This window comes from Micromesistius poutassou, assembly GCF_964030765.1.
Source record: "Micromesistius poutassou genome assembly, chromosome: 5".
NCBI lineage: Eukaryota > Metazoa > Chordata > Actinopteri > Gadiformes > Gadidae > Micromesistius > Micromesistius poutassou.
The window spans coordinates 4,100,699-4,113,804 of NC_140275.1; the positions used below are offsets into that span (position 1 = coordinate 4,100,699).

A 13,106-nucleotide genomic window follows, 5' to 3' on the forward strand; every position below is an offset into this window, starting at 1 on the left:
ATTCTCAAACTGTTCATTTCTGCAAAACCAATTTCCGCATCTTTCAGAAACGTCCTCTTTTGTATCATGTCGCTTTAAGGCCCCCCTCCCGAGTGGCCCAGATTGCTGTGATTGGTCCGCACACCTACTCTGTTAGGATTGGTCGAAGGGTTTGCACGTGAGCTTGCAAATAAACACCCACGAGAAGTTGTAAACATTGCGGGTACCCGGGAGGTGAGACTTCTGCACTTCAGCTCCCTCCACTGCAACGTCTGCCGTCAGACTGTTACGGAAGTAAAGTCTGAGCACAAACGAGTTGTTTCACGCACTTATTGATGGACGCTCTAGGTGGGAACGCATACTCCCCATGGCTCGGACTTTGATTTTTCTAGCGTAGAAGACGTAAAACATGCATACATACGTCATTTAACAGTCTAAAGCAAAGGGAAAAGTCCAAAAGAAGGACACCACCCCTTAGAGTTCCTTGGCGCTCGCTCGTTTATTCTCTTTCGAAACTCAAACCGTTACCCTTGGTGTAATTAGGGGTGTCGCATGGCGTTCCTTTGAATAATGACCCAATATACTTTTCTGGGCATTTAAAATCCTTCCGAGTTAGCCAGGAGTCGAACCTGGGATCTTCTGATCCGTAGTCAGACGCGTTATCCATTGCGCCACTAACCCACGTGTACATAAAAGTGACTCAATTCGAATGCGTCAAATAAGAAAGGTTGCTTGCTTCAAAGATCCCCTATTACGCATTTTCAGGGTTAATAATTGCATTTAGGGGTATTACTAGAATAAGGTTACATGCCAGTATGTTAAAAAGTACCCCTTTTTATTCTCAAACTGTTCATTTCTGCAAAACCAATTTCCGCATCTTTCAGAAACGTCCTCTTTTGTATCATGTCGCTTTAAGGCCCCCCTCCCGAGTGGCCCAGACTGCTGTGCTTGGTCCGCACACCTACTCTGTTAGGATTGGTCGAAGGGTTTGCACGTGAGCTTGCAAATAAACACCCACGAGAAGTTGTAAACATTGCGGGTACCCGGGAGGTGAGACTTCTGCACTTCAGCTCCCTCCACTGCACCGTCTGCCGTCAGACTGTTACGGAAGTAAAGTCTGAGCACAAACGAGCTGTTTCACGCACTTATTGATGGACGCTCTAGGTGGGAACGCATACTCCCCATGGCTCGGACTTTGATTTTTCTAGCGTAGAAGACGTAAAACATGCATACATACGTCATTTAACAGTCTAAAGCAAAGGGAAAAGTCCAAAAGAAGGACACCACCCCTTAGAGTTTCTTGGCGCTCGCTCGTTTCTTCTCTTTCGAAACTCAAACCGTTACCCTTGGTGTAATTAGGGGTGTCGCATGGCGTTCCTTTGAATAATGACCCAATATACTTTTCTGGGCATTTAAAATTCTTCCGAGCTAGCCAGGAGTCGAACCTGGAATCTTCTGATCCGTAGTCAGACGCGTTATCCATTGCGCCACTAACCCACGTGTACATAAAAGTGACTCAATTCGAATGCGTCAAATAAGAAAGGTTGCTTGCTTCAAAGATCCCCTATTACGCATTTTCAGGGTTAATAATTGCATTTAGGGGTATTACTAGAATAAGGTTACATGCCTGTATGTTAGAAAGTACCCCTTTTTATTCTCAAACTGTTCATTTCTGCAAAACCAATTTCCGCATCTTTCAGAAACGTCCTCTTTTGTATCATGTCGCTTTAAGGCCCCCCTCCCGAGTGGCCCAGACTGCTGTGATTGGTCCGCACACCTACTCTGTTAGGATTGGTCGAAGGGTTTGCACGTGAGCTTGCAAATAAACACCCACGAGAAGTTGTAAACATTGCGGGTACCCGGGAGGTGAGACTTCTGCACTTCAGCTCCCTCCACTGCACCGTCTGCCGTCAGACTGTTACGGAAGTAAAGTCTGAGCACAAACGAGCTGTTTCACGCACTTATTGATGGACGCTCTAGGTGGGAACGCATACTCCCCATGGCTCGGACTTTGATTTTTCTAGCGTAGAAGACGTAAAACATGCATACATACGTCATTTAACAGTCTAAAGCAAAGGGAAAAGTCCAAAAGAAGGACACCACCCCTTAGAGTTTCTTGGCGCTCGCTCGTTTCTTCTCTTTCGAAACTCAAACCGTTACCCTTGGTGTAATTAGGGGTGTCGCATGGCGTTCCTTTGAATAATGACCCAATATACTTTTCTGGGCATTTAAAATTCTTCCGAGCTAGCCAGGAGTCGAACCTGGAATCTTCTGATCCGTAGTCAGACGCGTTATCCATTGCGCCACTAACCCACGTGTACATAAAAGTGACTCAATTCGAATGCGTCAAATAAGAAAGGTTGCTTGCTTCAAAGATCCCCTATTACGCATTTTCAGGGTTAATAATTGCATTTAGGGGTATTACTAGAATAAGGTTACATGCCAGTATGTTAAAAAGTACCCCTTTTTATTCTCAAACTGTTCATTTCTGCAAAACCAATTTCCGCATCTTTCAGAAACGTCCTCTTTTGTATCATGTCGCTTTAAGGCCCCCCTCCCGAGTGGCCCAGACTGCTGTGATTGGTCCGCACACCTACTCTGTTAGGATTGGTCGAAGGGTTTGCACGTGAGCTTGCAAATAAACACCCACGAGAAGTTGTAAACATTGCGGGTACCCGGGAGGTGAGACTTCTGCACTTCAGCTCCCTCCACTGCACCGTCTGCCGTCAGACTGTTACGGAAGTAAAGTCTGAGCACAAACGAGCTGTTTCACGCACTTATTGATGGACGCTCTAGGTGGGAACGCATACTCCCCATGGCTCGGACTTTGATTTTTCTAGCGTAGAAGACGTAAAACATGCATACATACGTCATTTAACAGTCTAAAGCAAAGGGAAAAGTCCAAAAGAAGGACACCACCCCTTAGAGTTTCTTGGCGCTCGCTCGTTTCTTCTCTTTCGAAACTCAAACCGTTACCCTTGGTGTAATTAGGGGTGTCGCATGGCGTTCCTTTGAATAATGACCCAATATACTTTTCTGGGCATTTAAAATTCTTCCGAGCTAGCCAGGAGTCCAACCTGGAATCTTCTGATCCGTAGTCAGACGCGTTATCCATTGCGCCACTAACCCACGTGTACATAAAAGTGACTCAATTCGAATGCGTCAAATAAGAAAGGTTGCTTGCTTCAAAGATCCCCTATTACGCATTTTCAGGGTTAATAATTGCATTTAGGGGTATTACTAGAATAAGGTTACATGCCAGTATGTTAAAAAGTACCCCTTTTTATTCTCAAACTGTTCATTTCTGCAAAACCAATTTCCGCATCTTTCAGAAACGTCCTCTTTTGTATCATGTCGCTTTAAGGCCCCCCTCCCGAGTGGCCCAGACTGCTGTGATTGGTCCGCACACCTACTCTGTTAGGATTGGTCGAAGGGTTTGCACGTGAGCTTGCAAATAAACACCCACGAGAAGTTGTAAACATTGCGGGTACCCGGGAGGTGAGACTTCTGCACTTCAGCTCCCTCCACTGCACCGTCTGCCGTCAGACTGTTACGGAAGTAAAGTCTGAGCACAAACGAGCTGTTTCACGCACTTATTGATGGACGCTCTAGGTGGGAACGCATACTCCCCATGGCTCGGACTTTGATTTTTCTAGCGTAGAAGACGTAAAACATGCATACATACGTCATTTAACAGTCTAAAGCAAAGGGAAAAGTCCAAAAGAAGGACACCACCCCTTAGAGTTTCTTGGCGCTCGCTCGTTTCTTCTCTTTCGAAACTCAAACCGTTACCCTTGGTGTAATTAGGGGTGTCGCATGGCGTTCCTTTGAATAATGACCCAATATACTTTTCTGGGCACTTAAAATTCTTCCGAGCTAGCCAGGAGTCCAACCTGAAATCTTCTGATCCGTAGTCAGACGCGTTATCCATTGCGCCACTAACCCACGTGTACATAAAAGTGACTCAATTCGAATGCGTCAAATAAGAAAGGTTGCTTGCTTCAAAGATCCCCTATTACGCATTTTCAGGGTTAATAATTGCATTTAGGGGTATTACTAGAATAAGGTTACATGCCAGTATGTTAAAAAGTACCCCTTTTTATTCTCAAACTGTTCATTTCTGCAAAACCAATTTCCGCATCTTTCAGAAACGTCCTCTTTTGTATCATGTCGCTTTAAGGCCCCCCTCCCGAGTGGCCCAGACTGCTGTGATTGGTCCGCACACCTACTCTGTTAGGATTGGTCGAAGGGTTTGCACGTGAGCTTGCAAATAAACACCCACGAGAAGTTGTAAACATTGCGGGTACCCGGGAGGTGAGACTTCTGCACTTCAGCTCCCTCCACTGCACCGTCTGCCGTCAGACTGTTACGGAAGTAAAGTCTGAGCACAAACGAGCTGTTTCACGCACTTATTGATGGACGCTCTAGGTGGGAACGCATACTCCCCATGGCTCGGACTTTGATTTTTCTAGCGTAGAAGACGTAAAACATGCATACATACGTCATTTAACAGTCTAAAGCAAAGGGAAAAGTCCAAAAGAAGGACACCACCCCTTAGAGTTTCTTGGCGCTCGCTCGTTTCTTCTCTTTCGAAACTCAAACCGTTACCCTTGGTGTAATTAGGGGTGTCGCATGGCGTTCCTTTGAATAATGACCCAATATACTTTTCTGGGCATTTAAAATTCTTCCGAGCTAGCCAGGAGTCCAACCTGGAATCTTCTGATCCGTAGTCAGACGCGTTATCCATTGCGCCACTAACCCACGTGTACATAAAAGTGACTCAATTCGAATGCGTCAAATAAGAAAGGTTGCTTGCTTCAAAGATCCCCTATTACGCATTTTCAGGGTTAATAATTGCATTTAGGGGTATTACTAGAATAAGGTTACATGCCAGTATGTTAAAAAGTACCCCTTTTTATTCTCAAACTGTTCATTTCTGCAAAACCAATTTCCGCATCTTTCAGAAACGTCCTCTTTTGTATCATGTCGCTTTAAGGCCCCCCTCCCGAGTGGCCCAGACTGCTGTGATTGGTCCGCACACCTACTCTGTTAGGATTGGTCGAAGGGTTTGCACGTGAGCTTGCAAATAAACACCCACGAGAAGTTGTAAACATTGCGGGTACCCGGGAGGTGAGACTTCTGCACTTCAGCTCCCTCCACTGCACCGTCTGCCGTCAGACTGTTACGGAAGTAAAGTCTGAGCACAAACGAGCTGTTTCACGCACTTATTGATGGACGCTCTAGGTGGGAACGCATACTCCCCATGGCTCGGACTTTGATTTTTCTAGCGTAGAAGACGTAAAACATGCATACATACGTCATTTAACAGTCTAAAGCAAAGGGAAAAGTCCAAAAGAAGGACACCACCCCTTAGAGTTTCTTGGCGCTCGCTCGTTTCTTCTCTTTCGAAACTCAAACCGTTACCCTTGGTGTAATTAGGGGTGTCGCATGGCGTTCCTTTGAATAATGACCCAATATACTTTTCTGGGCACTTAAAATTCTTCCGAGCTAGCCAGGAGTCCAACCTGAAATCTTCTGATCCGTAGTCAGACGCGTTATCCATTGCGCCACTAACCCACGTGTACATAAAAGTGACTCAATTCGAATGCGTCAAATAAGAAAGGTTGCTTGCTTCAAAGATCCCCTATTACGCATTTTCAGGGTTAATAATTGCATTTAGGGGTATTACTAGAATAAGGTTACATGCCAGTATGTTAAAAAGTACCCCTTTTTATTCTCAAACTGTTCATTTCTGCAAAACCAATTTCCGCATCTTTCAGAAACGTCCTCTTTTGTATCATGTCGCTTTAAGGCCCCCCTCCCGAGTGGCCCAGACTGCTGTGATTGGTCCGCACACCTACTCTGTTAGGATTGGTCGAAGGGTTTGCACGTGAGCTTGCAAATAAACACCCACGAGAAGTTGTAAACATTGCGGGTACCCGGGAGGTGAGACTTCTGCACTTCAGCTCCCTCCACTGCAACGTCTGCCGTCAGACTGTTACGGAAGTAAAGTCTGAGCACAAACGAGTTGTTTCACGCACTTATTGATGGACGCTCTAGGTGGGAACGCATACTCCCCATGGCTCGGACTTTGATTTTTCTAGCGTAGAAGACGTAAAACATGCATACATACGTCATTTAACAGTCTAAAGCAAAGGGAAAAGTCCAAAAGAAGGACACCACCCCTTAGAGTTCCTTGGCGCTCGCTCGTTTATTCTCTTTCGAAACTCAAACCGTTACCCTTGGTGTAATTAGGGGTGTCGCATGGCGTTCCTTTGAATAATGACCCAATATACTTTTCTGGGCATTTAAAATCCTTCCGAGTTAGCCAGGAGTCGAACCTGGAATCTTCTGATCCGTAGTCAGACGCGTTATCCATTGCGCCACTAACCCACGTGTACATAAAAGTGACTCAATTCGAATGCGTCAAATAAGAAAGGTTGCTTGCTTCAAAGATCCCCTATTACGCATTTTCAGGGTTAATAATTGCATTTAGGGGTATTACTAGAATAAGGTTACATGCCAGTATGTTAAAAAGTACCCCTTTTTATTCTCAAACTGTTCATTTCTGCAAAACCAATTTCCGCATCTTTCAGAAACGTCCTCTTTTGTATCATGTCGCTTTAAGGCCCCCCTCCCGAGTGGCCCAGACTGCTGTGCTTGGTCCGCACACCTACTCTGTTAGGATTGGTCGAAGGGTTTGCACGTGAGCTTGCAAATAAACACCCACGAGAAGTTGTAAACATTGCGGGTACCCGGGAGGTGAGACTTCTGCACTTCAGCTCCCTCCACTGCACCGTCTGCCGTCAGACTGTTACGGAAGTAAAGTCTGAGCACAAACGAGCTGTTTCACGCACTTATTGATGGACGCTCTAGGTGGGAACGCATACTCCCCATGGCTCGGACTTTGATTTTTCTAGCGTAGAAGACGTAAAACATGCATACATACGTCATTTAACAGTCTAAAGCAAAGGGAAAAGTCCAAAAGAAGGACACCACCCCTTAGAGTTTCTTGGCGCTCGCTCGTTTCTTCTCTTTCGAAACTCAAACCGTTACCCTTGGTGTAATTAGGGGTGTCGCATGGCGTTCCTTTGAATAATGACCCAATATACTTTTCTGGGCATTTTAAATTCTTCCGAGCTAGCCAGGAGTCGAACCTGGAATCTTCTGATCCGTAGTCAGACGCGTTATCCATTGCGCCACTAACCCACGTGTACATAAAAGTGACTCAATTCGAATGCGTCAAATAAGAAAGGTTGCTTGCTTCAAAGATCCCCTATTACGCATTTTCAGGGTTAATAATTGCATTTAGGGGTATTACTAGAATAAGGTTACATGCCAGTATGTTAAAAAGTACCCCTTTTTATTCTCAAACTGTTCATTTCTGCAAAACCAATTTCCGCATCTTTCAGAAACGTCCTCTTTTGTATCATGTCGCTTTAAGGCCCCCCTCCCGAGTGGCCCAGACTGCTGTGATTGGTCCGCACACCTACTCTGTTAGGATTGGTCGAAGGGTTTGCACGTGAGCTTGCAAATAAACACCCACGAGAAGTTGTAAACATTGCGGGTACCCGGGAGGTGAGACTTCTGCACTTCAGCTCCCTCCACTGCACCGTCTGCCGTCAGACTGTTACGGAAGTAAAGTCTGAGCACAAACGAGCTGTTTCACGCACTTATTGATGGACGCTCTAGGTGGGAACGCATACTCCCCATGGCTCGGACTTTGATTTTTCTAGCGTAGAAGACGTAAAACATGCATACATACGTCATTTAACAGTCTAAAGCAAAGGGAAAAGTCCAAAAGAAGGACACCACCCCTTAGAGTTTCTTGGCGCTCGCTCGTTTCTTCTCTTTCGAAACTCAAACCGTTACCCTTGGTGTAATTAGGGGTGTCGCATGGCGTTCCTTTGAATAATGACCCAATATACTTTTCTGGGCATTTAAAATTCTTCCGAGCTAGCCAGGAGTCCAACCTGGAATCTTCTGATCCGTAGTCAGACGCGTTATCCATTGCGCCACTAACCCACGTGTACATAAAAGTGACTCAATTCGAATGCGTCAAATAAGAAAGGTTGCTTGCTTCAAAGATCCCCTATTACGCATTTTCAGGGTTAATAATTGCATTTAGGGGTATTACTAGAATAAGGTTACATGCCAGTATGTTAAAAAGTACCCCTTTTTATTCTCAAACTGTTCATTTCTGCAAAACCAATTTCCGCATCTTTCAGAAACGTCCTCTTTTGTATCATGTCGCTTTAAGGCCCCCCTCCCGAGTGGCCCAGACTGCTGTGATTGGTCCGCACACCTACTCTGTTAGGATTGGTCGAAGGGTTTGCACGTGAGCTTGCAAATAAACACCCACGAGAAGTTGTAAACATTGCGGGTACCCGGGAGGTGAGACTTCTGCACTTCAGCTCCCTCCACTGCACCGTCTGCCGTCAGACTGTTACGGAAGTAAAGTCTGAGCACAAACGAGCTGTTTCACGCACTTATTGATGGACGCTCTAGGTGGGAACGCATACTCCCCATGGCTCGGACTTTGATTTTTCTAGCGTAGAAGACGTAAAACATGCATACATACGTCATTTAACAGTCTAAAGCAAAGGGAAAAGTCCAAAAGAAGGACACCACCCCTTAGATTTTCTTGGCGCTCGCTCGTTTCTTCTCTTTCGAAACTCAAACCGTTACCCTTGGTGTAATTAGGGGTGTCGCATGGCGTTCCTTTGAATAATGACCCAATATACTTTTCTGGGCATTTAAAATTCTTCCGAGCTACCCAGGAGTCGAACCTGGAATCTTCTGATCCGTAGTCAGACGCGTTATCCATTGCGCCACTAACCCACGTGTACATAAAAGTGACTCAATTCGAATGCGTCAAATAAGAAAGGTTGCTTGCTTCAAAGATCCCCTATTACGCATTTTCAGGGTTAATAATTGCATTTAGGGGTATTACTAGAATAAGGTTACATGCCAGTATGTTAAAAAGTACCCCTTTTTATTCTCAAACTGTTCATTTCTGCAAAACCAATTTCCGCATCTTTCAGAAACGTCCTCTTTTGTATCATGTCGCTTTAAGGCCCCCCTCCCGAGTGGCCCAGACTGCTGTGATTGGTCCGCACACCTACTCTGTTAGGATTGGTCGAAGGGTTTGCACGTGAGCTTGCAAATAAACACCCACGAGAAGTTGTAAACATTGCGGGTACCCGGGAGGTGAGACTTCTGCACTTCAGCTCCCTCCACTGCACCGTCTGCCGTCAGACTGTTACGGAAGTAAAGTCTGAGCACAAACGAGCTGTTTCACGCACTTATTGATGGACGCTCTAGGTGGGAACGCATACTCCCCATGGCTCGGACTTTGATTTTTCTAGCGTAGAAGACGTAAAACATGCATACATACGTCATTTAACAGTCTAAAGCAAAGGGAAAAGTCCAAAAGAAGGACACCACCCCTTAGAGTTTCTTGGCGCTCGCTCGTTTCTTCTCTTTCGAAACTCAAACCGTTACCCTTGGTGTAATTAGGGGTGTCGCATGGCGTTCCTTTGAATAATGACCCAATATACTTTTCTGGGCATTTAAAATTCTTCCGAGCTAGCCAGGAGTCGAACCTGGAATCTTCTGATCCGTAGTCAGACGCGTTATCCATTGCGCCACTAACCCACGTGTACATAAAAGTGACTCAATTCGAATGCGTCAAATAAGAAAGGTTGCTTGCTTCAAAGATCCCCTATTACGCATTTTCAGGGTTAATAATTGCATTTAGGGGTATTACTAGAATAAGGTTACATGCCTGTATGTTAAAAAGTACCCCTTTTTATTCTCAAACTGTTCATTTCTGCAAAACCAATTTCCGCATCTTTCAGAAACGTCCTCTTTTGTATCATGTCGCTTTAAGGCCCCCCTCCCGAGTGGCCCAGACTGCTGTGATTGGTCCGCACACCTACTCTGTTAGGATTGGTCGAAGGGTTTGCACGTGAGCTTGCAAATAAACACCCACGAGAAGTTGTAAACATTGCGGGTACCCGGGAGGTGAGACTTCTGCACTTCAGCTCCCTCCACTGCACCGTCTGCCGTCAGACTGTTACGGAAGTAAAGTCTGAGCACAAACAAGCTGTTTCACGCACTTATTGATGGACGCTCTAGGTGGGAACGCATACTCCCCATGGCTCGGACTTTGATTTTTCTAGCGTAGAAGACGTAAAACATGCATACATACGTCATTTAACAGTCTAAAGCAAAGGGAAAAGTCCAAAAGAAGGACACCACCCCTTAGAGTTTCTTGGCGCTCGCTCGTTTCTTCTCTTTCGAAACTCAAACCGTTACCCTTGGTGTAATTAGGGGTGTCGCATGGCGTTCCTTTGAATAATGACCCAATATACTTTTCTGGGCATTTAAAATTCTTCCGAGCTAGCCAGGAGTCGAACCTGGAATCTTCTGATCCGTAGTCAGACGCGTTATCCATTGCGCCACTAACCCACGTGTACATAAAAGTGACTCAATTCGAATGCGTCAAATAAGAAAGGTTGCTTGCTTCAAAGATCCCCTATTACGCATTTTCAGGGTTAATAATTGCATTTAGGGGTATTACTAGAATAAGGTTACATGCCTGTATGTTAGAAAGTACCCCTTTTTATTCTCAAACTGTTCATTTCTGCAAAACCAATTTCCGCATCTTTCAGAAACGTCCTCTTTTGTATCATGTCGCTTTAAGGCCCCCCTCCCGAGTGGCCCAGACTGCTGTGATTGGTCCGCACACCTACTCTGTTAGGATTGGTCGAAGGGTTTGCACGTGAGCTTGCAAATAAACACCCACGAGAAGTTGTAAACATTGCGGGTACCCGGGAGGTGAGACTTCTGCACTTCAGCTCCCTCCACTGCACCGTCTGCCGTCAGACTGTTACGGAAGTAAAGTCTGAGCACAAACGAGCTGTTTCACGCACTTATTGATGGACGCTCTAGGTGGGAACGCATACTCCCCATGGCTCGGACTTTGATTTTTCTAGCGTAGAAGACGTAAAACATGCATACATACGTCATTTAACAGTCTAAAGCAAAGGGAAAAGTCCAAAAGAAGGACACCACCCCTTAGAGTTTCTTGGCGCTCGCTCGTTTCTTCTCTTTCGAAACTCAAACCGTTACCCTTGGTGTAATTAGGGGTGTCGCATGGCGTTCCTTTGAATAATGACCCAATATACTTTTCTGGGCATTTAAAATTCTTCCGAGCTAGCCAGGAGTCGAACCTGGAATCTTCTGATCCGTAGTCAGACGCGTTATCCATTGCGCCACTAACCCACGTGTACATAAAAGTGACTCAATTCGAATGCGTCAAATAAGAAAGGTTGCTTGCTTCAAAGATCCCCTATTACGCATTTTCAGGGTTAATAATTGCATTTAGGGGTATTACTAGAATAAGGTTACATGCCTGTATGTTAGAAAGTACCCCTTTTTATTCTCAAACTGTTCATTTCTGCAAAACCAATTTCCGCATCTTTCAGAAACGTCCTCTTTTGTATCATGTCGCTTTAAGGCCCCCCTCCCGAGTGGCCCAGACTGCTGTGATTGGTCCGCACACCTACTCTGTTAGGATTGGTCGAAGGGTTTGCACGTGAGCTTGCAAATAAACACCCACGAGAAGTTGTAAACATTGCGGGTACCCGGGAGGTGAGACTTCTGCACTTCAGCTCCCTCCACTGCACCGTCTGCCGTCAGACTGTTACGGAAGTAAAGTCTGAGCACAAACGAGCTGTTTCACGCACTTATTGATGGACGCTCTAGGTGGGAACGCATACTCCCCATGGCTCGGACTTTGATTTTTCTAGCGTAGAAGACGTAAAACATGCATACATACGTCATTTAACAGTCTAAAGCAAAGGGAAAAGTCCAAAAGAAGGACACCACCCCTTAGAGTTTCTTGGCGCTCGCTCGTTTCTTCTCTTTCGAAACTCAAACCGTTACCCTTGGTGTAATTAGGGGTGTCGCATGGCGTTCCTTTGAATAATGACCCAATATACTTTTCTGGGCATTTAAAATTCTTCCGAGCTAGCCAGGAGTCGAACCTGGAATCTTCTGATCCGTAGTCAGACGCGTAATCCATTGCACCACTAACCCACGTGTACATAAAAGTGACTCAATTCGAATGCGTCAAATAAGAAAGGTTGCTTGCTTCAAAGATCCCCTATTACGCATTTTCAGGGTTAATAATTGCATTTAGGGGTATTACTAGAATAAGGTTACATGCCTGTATGTTAGAAAGTACCCCTTTTTATTCTCAAACTGTTCATTTCTGCAAAACCAATTTCCGCATCTTTCAGAAACGTCCTCTTTTGTATCATGTCGCTTTAAGGCCCCCCTCCCGAGTGGCCCAGACTGCTGTGATTGGTCCGCACACCTACTCTGTTAGGATTGGTCGAAGGGTTTGCACGTGAGCTTGCAAATAAACACCCACGAGAAGTTGTAAACATTGCGGGTACCCGGGAGGTGAGACTTCTGCACTTCAGCTCCCTCCACTGCACCGTCTGCCGTCAGACTGTTACGGAAGTAAAGTCTGAGCACAAACGAGCTGTTTCACGCACTTATTGATGGACGCTCTAGGTGGGAACGCATACTCCCCATGGCTCGGACTTTGATTTTTCTAGCGTAGAAGACGTAAAACATGCATACATACGTCATTTAACAGTCTAAAGCAAAGGGAAAAGTCCAAAAGAAGGACACCACCCCTTAGAGTTTCTTGGCGCTCGCTCGTTTCTTCTCTTTCGAAACTCAAACCGTTACCCTTGGTGTAATTAGGGGTGTCGCATGGCGTTCCTTTGAATAATGACCCAATATACTTTTCTGGGCATTTAAAATTCTTCCGAGCTAGCCAGGAGTCGAACCTGGAATCTTCTGATCCGTAGTCAGACGCGTTATCCATTGCGCCACTAACCCACGTGTACATAAAAGTGACTCAATTCGAATGCGTCAAATAAGAAAGGTTGCTTGCTTCAAAGATCCCCTATTACGCATTTTCAGGGTTAATAATTGCATTTAGGGGTATTACTAGAATAAGGTTACATGCCTGTATGTTAGAAAGTACCCCTTTTTATTCTCAAACTGTTCATTTCTGCAAAACCAATTTCCGCATCTTTCAGAAA

At 45.3% G+C, this 13,106-nt stretch overlaps 14 non-coding genes across 14 annotated transcripts; all 14 read right to left on the bottom strand.

The window, feature by feature from the left end:
• Nucleotides 1-587: 587 nt before the first annotated feature.
• AC3HAE_014348 (transfer RNA arginine (anticodon ACG)) lies at nt 588-660 on the bottom strand. The gene has a single exon. It is a non-coding gene; the product is annotated as a tRNA-Arg (tRNA).
• A 743-nt stretch (nt 661-1,403) lies between these two features.
• AC3HAE_014349 (transfer RNA arginine (anticodon ACG)) lies at nt 1,404-1,476 on the bottom strand. The gene has a single exon. It is a non-coding gene; the product is annotated as a tRNA-Arg (tRNA).
• A 743-nt stretch (nt 1,477-2,219) lies between these two features.
• On the bottom strand, nt 2,220-2,292 carry AC3HAE_014350 (transfer RNA arginine (anticodon ACG)). Its single transcript has one exon. It is a non-coding gene; the product is annotated as a tRNA-Arg (tRNA).
• Nucleotides 2,293-3,035: 743 nt separating this feature from the next.
• AC3HAE_014352 (transfer RNA arginine (anticodon ACG)) lies at nt 3,036-3,108 on the bottom strand. The gene has a single exon. It is a non-coding gene; the product is annotated as a tRNA-Arg (tRNA).
• Nucleotides 3,109-4,667: 1,559 nt separating this feature from the next.
• AC3HAE_014353 (transfer RNA arginine (anticodon ACG)) lies at nt 4,668-4,740 on the bottom strand. Its single transcript has one exon. It is a non-coding gene; the product is annotated as a tRNA-Arg (tRNA).
• A 1,559-nt stretch (nt 4,741-6,299) lies between these two features.
• On the bottom strand, nt 6,300-6,372 carry AC3HAE_014354 (transfer RNA arginine (anticodon ACG)). The gene has a single exon. It is a non-coding gene; the product is annotated as a tRNA-Arg (tRNA).
• Nucleotides 6,373-7,115: 743 nt separating this feature from the next.
• AC3HAE_014355 (transfer RNA arginine (anticodon ACG)) lies at nt 7,116-7,188 on the bottom strand. Its single transcript has one exon. It is a non-coding gene; the product is annotated as a tRNA-Arg (tRNA).
• Nucleotides 7,189-7,931: 743 nt separating this feature from the next.
• On the bottom strand, nt 7,932-8,004 carry AC3HAE_014357 (transfer RNA arginine (anticodon ACG)). The gene has a single exon. It is a non-coding gene; the product is annotated as a tRNA-Arg (tRNA).
• Nucleotides 8,005-8,747: 743 nt separating this feature from the next.
• On the bottom strand, nt 8,748-8,820 carry AC3HAE_014358 (transfer RNA arginine (anticodon ACG)). The gene has a single exon. It is a non-coding gene; the product is annotated as a tRNA-Arg (tRNA).
• A 743-nt stretch (nt 8,821-9,563) lies between these two features.
• Nucleotides 9,564-9,636, bottom strand: AC3HAE_014359 (transfer RNA arginine (anticodon ACG)). The gene has a single exon. It is a non-coding gene; the product is annotated as a tRNA-Arg (tRNA).
• Nucleotides 9,637-10,379: 743 nt separating this feature from the next.
• Nucleotides 10,380-10,452, bottom strand: AC3HAE_014360 (transfer RNA arginine (anticodon ACG)). The gene has a single exon. It is a non-coding gene; the product is annotated as a tRNA-Arg (tRNA).
• A 743-nt stretch (nt 10,453-11,195) lies between these two features.
• AC3HAE_014361 (transfer RNA arginine (anticodon ACG)) lies at nt 11,196-11,268 on the bottom strand. Its single transcript has one exon. It is a non-coding gene; the product is annotated as a tRNA-Arg (tRNA).
• A 743-nt stretch (nt 11,269-12,011) lies between these two features.
• Nucleotides 12,012-12,084, bottom strand: AC3HAE_014363 (transfer RNA arginine (anticodon ACG)). Its single transcript has one exon. It is a non-coding gene; the product is annotated as a tRNA-Arg (tRNA).
• Nucleotides 12,085-12,827: 743 nt separating this feature from the next.
• AC3HAE_014364 (transfer RNA arginine (anticodon ACG)) lies at nt 12,828-12,900 on the bottom strand. Its single transcript has one exon. It is a non-coding gene; the product is annotated as a tRNA-Arg (tRNA).
• Between the last annotated feature and the right edge of the window lie 206 nt (nt 12,901-13,106).